The 6,808-nt window shown below is 50.0% G+C and overlaps 1 long non-coding RNA gene across 1 annotated transcript; it reads left to right on the top strand.

Moving 5' to 3' along the window:
• Positions 1 to 985: 985 nt before the first annotated feature.
• On the top strand, positions 986 to 5,984 carry LOC125752587 (uncharacterized). The gene is made up of 2 exons (XR_007402502.1): positions 986 to 1,132; positions 5,218 to 5,984. It is a non-coding gene; the product is annotated as an uncharacterized LOC125752587 (long non-coding RNA).
• The last annotated feature ends 824 nt before the right edge of the window (positions 5,985 to 6,808 follow it).

The raw sequence follows: 6,808 nt of genomic DNA, 5'->3' as shown, positions 1-6,808 counted from the left end.
TTGGTGAGAACCAACCCATGGGCTTGAAGATGAAAGATGGCGGTGAGGGGTCACCAGGAATGGCCGAGGTCAAGAGCATTAGCTCACTTCTAAGTCGCGACGTCCTGTGCCATTGCTGTCATGACCCTCAGACCTTCAGTAAAACTCCCTGGTGGAACAGCATGGCCCTCATGGTTGCTTTGGGGCATCGAAGGAAAGGCTGTAGAGTCCTTTGGGCTGGCTCAGGGTGGCGAGAAGACTCCAGGAGCAGGATGCAAGACCCAGATGAGCTAGACTTCAGCCGAGGGATGTCTAGGAGACACCCAAGTCCTTGCAGGTGGGGTTGGGGTCTGCAGTGGGACACATGCTGGGGCCATTTCACTGACGTTGTAAGGGAAGGGTGACTCTACAAGACTGGAGATGTGGGGACATCCAGGTGCCTGCCAACGTGAGGCTACATGTGGGCAGCACCCACTGCAGTGCCTGGCTCATACCCATCACCCAGGAGATGGTAGACAGGGCCCTTTCTGAGGATGGTGGTGTCCGGTGCCAAGCAGGCACTCCCAAGAGCGGGGAAGCTGGGCCTCATAGAGCAGAATTGGAAACAGTGGGGCCAACCAGGCAGGTGGAACCCCATCCCAGGACCTGTCCTCATCAGATGCCCAGGAGACCTCTCCATGCCTCACTTTCCCCTTTGTTGAGCAGGAAACCCCAGCACAAACCACTAGTTCCCCCAGTCAACTTTTTTGGGATGCCTTTCATTCCAGAGCATTTTATTCCTAATTTGTGGCTGGACGTAGACACTATGAGGCAGGAATCCTCTGGTTTGTACGGCCAGAACCAGCATAGCGGGCCCGGGGAAGGTGCTCACTAGATATTTGCTTGAGAAATCAGTAAAGATATTTGTAGTTCTAGAACAAAGGAGTAAACCTGGACCCTATCTGTGGCTTCCAGGGCCCATGGGGTCTCTGAACAGCCATCTCTCTACCTCTGCCTCCAGGTGAGTCCTCCACCTGCTTAAAATGCAGACATTCCCAAGTCCTGGCTCAGCTTTCCCCCTGTGTGACGGAGAAGCAGCAACTGTGGGGATGCCAGTGTGCGTGCGCCACGTGGACAAAGGGCAGTGTGGGACATAAATCTAGAAAATTGGAAGGTGAGTATTCTTTGTTCTCTCTCTCTCTCTCTCTCTCTCTCTCTCTCTCTTCTTTCCTCCCTCCCTCCCTCTCCATCCCCCCACTTTCTTCTATAGGTTTTCTCTGAGCTTTTAAATGCTAATGAACATGGCATATCTCCAGGAGGAAGGGTCTACAGCTGCAGCAGGTCCCAAATGTGTTTGTTCCTAGAGTGTATTGATTCATGGATTTTACATGGCAAATTTGGGATTCGTGTTTCCCAGGAAATTCCTGGGAGAATGCTGACCTACAGAGTAAGGTCCAAGTTTCTTGACTCTATTTATTATTATTATTATTATTTTTATTCTTTTTATTGGAGTTCAATTTGCCAACATATAGCATAACACCCAGTGCTCATCCCGTCAAGTGCCCCCCTCAGTGCCCATCACCCAGTCACCCCAACCCCCTGCTCACCTCCCTTTCCACTACCCCTTGTTCCACTCTGTTTAAGGTCTTTAGAGATCTGGGTCCTGCACTTCTCAGTTTCCCACCCCCCTTGGCCCACACCCTATTACTCTGCTCCAGACACTATGGTTTTCTCACCACCACATACTCTCTCATGCCTCCATTCCCTCTGTTGGGATGTTGGTGACCCTGTTGTCTGCTGGCTGAGCAACCGTCGAGGACCCAGGCCAAATACCACTTCCTCCTTGAAGCTCCCCCCAGACCCTTCACCTGTGTTCTCAGAGCCCCTGATACATTGTTCTTCTAGCAGAACATGGCCGTGATCATCTAGAAGGAGCTGTGATTGTTTCTGCCTCCTTTTAAACTCTCCGGGGTCAAAGTCCAAGTCGTGTATTCACAGTCGTGTCCTTAGTGATCAACGCAGGACCTATCACAGAGTGGGAGAGCACACATATTTATTTGTGAATAATGGCATGAATGAGGCTGGAAATGGAAATGTTTCCAGTCTTTAAAATGATAGAGAGAGAGAGAGAGAGAGAGAGGTGTCCCAGGCTCCTTTGTCAAGATCTCTACTCCTCAATCCTTGTCTTCTGCTTCTATAGTTAACCCCATCCTGAGCAGCAGGAAGTGATATGTACCATGCTGGCAAGTTTCGGTTTTTTATCTTGCCAATAAAAAGTGCACGAGAGGATGAGGGGTGGGCTGAAAATGGGGAGTGAGTGAGGCTCAGGGGTGGATGTTGCACATAGTGTTTGCCCTAATCAAGGTCATGGGCTAGATTCCACTGCTCGCTCTGGAAACTTCCTTTTACTTGACCTCTCGCTGGCATTGAGCAGAATTGCTCACTCTCTCCTTCTTGAAGCATCGTCTCCTCTTGGTGTCTAGGACACCACATCCAGCTCCCTAGTCCTCCTTCCTGCACTGAATCTCCAAATGTTGTAGGGTCCAAGGGCTCAGTCCTGGGCTCTTCTCTATATGCATTTTCCCCCAGGAGATACCATATACTCCACTGTTTTTTTTTTTTTAAGATTTTATTTATTTATTCATGACACACACACACACACACACACACACACACACACACAGAGGCAGGGACACAGGAAGAGAGAGAAACAGGCTCCCTGCAGGGAGAGCCCAATGTGGAACTCGACCCCAGGACCCTGGGATCACGACCTGAGCTGAAGACAGATGCTCAACCACTGAGTCACCCAGTTGCCCCCTACTCCACTGGCTTTAAGTATCACCTCTGTGCTGCTATCTCCTGTCCTGCCCTCACCTCTGAGATCCATGTACATTTACCCCAAAGCTCCACTGGCTGTCTAAAGGCCTCTAAACCTACTGGGGCCAAAGTAGGATCCTTGTTTCTCTCTACCCCAAATAGCTTTCTTCTTTGGTCTTCCCATTTCAGAAAATGGCGCCATTAGTTGTTCAAACCGAAAACCTTTCAGCAAGTCTAACTGTCAGTAAGTCCTGCATAGTCTATTCCTAAATATAGTGAGATCTATACCTTTTTAGCTATTTCCTCTACAATCATGCCAGCACGCTCACCTGGACCATTGCAATAGCGTCCAAACCAGTGTCTCCACTTCCTCACCTGCCCGACACTCCTTCCCATTGCTGCAGACCAAGCTCATGGGAGTTATTGCAAGAGTGAGGGCTTTGGAGTCAGATGTGGGTTTGCACCCTGGTTCTATCACGTATTACCTGTGTGATCTTGAAGGAGTGACTTAACTTCTCTGAGCCTCAGTTTCTCATCTGGGTAATAAAGGTGAAAGCAATCAACTTGCTTTGGAGCTGAGGTGTCTCCAGGGTCCTCTCTCCTATGGTTAAGATGATGAGGTGGGGTTACGGGCTAGACTTCTTCAGTATGATTCCCCCAGGAAAACCCAAGATCAGACTAGATATTCTGGGAGAATTGCATTTGGAGATATGCACGTGCTAACTCGTGTGACCATGATAGTTGTATCTGCTAAGTGTCAAGCCCGGCTTTGGGTAATTACATACGTTGACATATGAGATTTGAAACAAGCCCTTGAGGGCCACTTGATTGGCTCAGTCTGTAGAGCACATGACTCTTGATCTCATGGTTGTGAGTTTGAGCTCCATGTTGGGTGTAGAGCTTAAGAATAAAATGTTTTTTTTTTAAAAAAGAATAAAATGTTAAAAAAAATAGTAAGTGGGATGCCTGGGTGGCTCAGCGGTTGAACCTTTGGCCCAGGGTGTGATCCTGGAGTCCTGGGATCGAGTCCCACATGAGGCTCCCCACAAGGAGTCTGCTTCTCCCTCTTCCTCTGTCTCTGCCTCTCTCTCTATGTCTCTCATGAATAAGTAAATAAAATCTTAAAAAAACAATAAGTAAAACAACCCCATGAGATATAGTCAAGCAGGAGAGTCAGAGTAGTTACACACTTTGTAAATAGCACAGTCAAAATTTTGACCCTTGGTTCCATTCTTTGACCTTAAGGAAACTTGGGCTTTCACTTTGCAAAACCAGAGGAGCACGGCTACAGCCCTGCCCACCCGGGGGTGGTTTCACTCAGCAGACAGAGCCTGGACTCGGAGTTGGCCTTGGGTTTGAGTCTAGACTCTGCTGCTCCGTGAAGCCACTAAATCTCTCCAAATCTCTACTTTTACCTTCTGAGAAAAAAACCCCACAAAGAAACAGAAGCATGAAGACAATAGCAGTTAAGTCATCGGGTGGTGTGGAACCCGATGCGATATTACGTGCTTGAATGCTCTGTAAACTATAAACACTTGAATTATTGCTTCCTCACCCATTAAACTGTGGGCGGAATGGGTCAGAGGGGCTGCTCTGGGGGCTGAGTCCTGCGTCTCGGAGCGCTGTCATACACCTGTGTCACCACCGAGCGCGTCCCTGACTTCTCGGTCTGGGCTCTAGCTTTTGCTCACTCTCCACTCAGCTGCCTTTATGTTCTTTTTTTTTTTTTTTTTTTTTTTTTTTTGCCTTTATGTTCTTGACTCACTTTCTCTCTTGGGCGACTTGGTTCTCCGTCCTTATGTTCTTCTATTCTAGCCTCCTGGAAAACCTGCCTAGAGGTTCTCACTTGGAAGGAAACATCTGTATATCCGACTCCCAATTTGTATTAGTATTTTATTCGCACCCAAGGGAAGAGGGCCGTATTCTTAGCCCACGTGTAACGGTGAAAACCTTTTTTTCTTTCTTTCTTTTTTTTTTTTTAGTTCCTACTTCCAGATATAAGTTTCTTACTGGGATAAGGTTCTGAGAGCTGCCTCTGTTCAGACCCTGTGTCTTTCCTTCTGCTTCCTCATTTGGGTCCCTAGGATGTAGCCCCCAACCCACCCTGGCCCCGTGGAGCTGAGCACATGATGGCCTGTGGCCAGTGGGGGGCAGCAGAGAATGAACTAGAAGGGGCTCGCACGAGTACAGGTGGTTCTGTGGTTGCTGGTTGAGGGGCTGGGGGTGAGGGGAGGGTCTGGTCCCTGTGTCTGCCCTGCTCCAGGTCTGCACACCCTGGGCCGGCCTGGAATAGAGAGCGGTGAAGTGGGAATTGTCTCCAGAAGGCTGGTGGAGAGAATGCACCTGTACTAGTGCAATAAATAGGATGCTGGTTGCAAGTGACAGAGATTTCCTTTGGAACCAGGTAAGATGGTTTTTATTTTTAATTTTTTTCTCCTGTAGATTGGCTCCTTCCAGGAACTGGAACCCTTGCCACCAGCAACTTCTGCCTCACATGTTCCCTGCTTCACTGTCTTCCTTTGGTTCTGATTGGACAAAACTCAGGGGAGGACTTCTCATCCTCTGGAGTTGGGTTATGGCCTGCCCATGCAGCCGGGACAGGGATGGGGCTGTGTGTGTGGGGGGGGCGAGAGCATCCTCTGAAGGCAGCCAGGCCTGCACGTCGGTGGGGGAAGGAGCATTCTCCTGATGAAGGGCCTTCTCTTATGGAGGAAGAGATGGGCACTGGGCAGACACAGCACTGTGCACCTACACAGCCCACGGGTGGTACGTGACACTTTCCCTTTGGCACAAAGGCACCCCCCCACGTCTCAGCTTCATGATCTGACCTTCAGGACCCAGGTTAGCAACCTTCCTCCCCACCTCCTTCCTGAAATGAAGGGTTAGCGTCCCAGGAGGACTGCGGTTTTTCTCTCCACCTTAAATCCACCTGCCTCTGGTCCATTCATAAGGATGGACTCTCCAGTAGGTGTAATGAAGGGGTCACCATGAGAGAGAGTCCTAGCTGGAGGGTGGAGTGGGGGGAAGTGGAGGGACCTCACCACCTCCCTGAGGTCTCGGTGAAGGTCAGCAATAAGCAATCACTGCAAATGTTCTACCCAAGACGCATCATCAAGAGTGATTCAGTCTGTGCCTGACATTTCCCACCAACCCTGAAAGCTAAGCCAGGGTTGCCTGGTGCTGCAATAAATGTCATCATTTGAGTGTTATTAGTGGTGTCTTCTGACCTACGGGGTCATCAGCAAAGCATGGATGGGATTCGTGGAGGCTTCAGGAGACCTGAGCAGTGTCCTGGAGCTGCCTGTGGAGGAGGAGGTGACAAAGGATGGGGGCAGGGTCTGCCCTGGAGCCATGGTGGTGGTGGGGAGATGGGACTCAGGGGAACTGGCTAGACCTGTGGGTAATTTGCACCCCAATTCCTTAAATGTGTAAAGTGTCTGCATGCACTGCTAGGTTTGTTCCCGTCTCACAGTTGAGGAGATGGAGGCTGTGAGAAAGAGAGAGAGAGAGAGAGAGAGAGAGAAAGTGATTTGCTTAGATTCTCAAAGTCAGTTGTCAAAGCTAAGGTAGGATCCAGGGCTTCTGATGCTCAGAGCAGGTCACTCTCTTTGGCTGGAGGGTGGAACAGAGGCAGCTGGAAAAGGGAACAAGAAGGCAGCTGATGGGACCGCATCCAGATGTCTGGGGACGGAGGCCAGTGCATGCAGCAGCCCCTGGGGGGTGTGCAAGGGGAATTCCGTAAAGTGAGTCATGGGTTGCTTTACTGAGAATGCTAGTTGGGGGGTGTGCATGCCGAATGCTATCGGAGCCCATGGGTGTGTGCTGACTTTTCCCATGGACAATTGCATTCCACCTTCTGGCACCTTCTTCAGGCCCAGGACTCTCTCCTGAGCTTCCAGTCTGCATATATGTGTAGGACACTCCCATTAGGAGCCCACAGTCCCCTCGGTCTCCCTGGATCTCAATCCCTGTTCCTCCATCCCCAAACTACTCTGCCTCCAGGATCTGCCACCTCAGTGAATAAGACCATCTT

Source organism: Canis lupus, chromosome 15, assembly GCF_003254725.2.
Source record: "Canis lupus dingo isolate Sandy chromosome 15, ASM325472v2, whole genome shotgun sequence".
NCBI lineage: Eukaryota > Metazoa > Chordata > Mammalia > Carnivora > Canidae > Canis > Canis lupus.
This window is presented reverse-complemented; position numbering and strand designations above follow the sequence as displayed.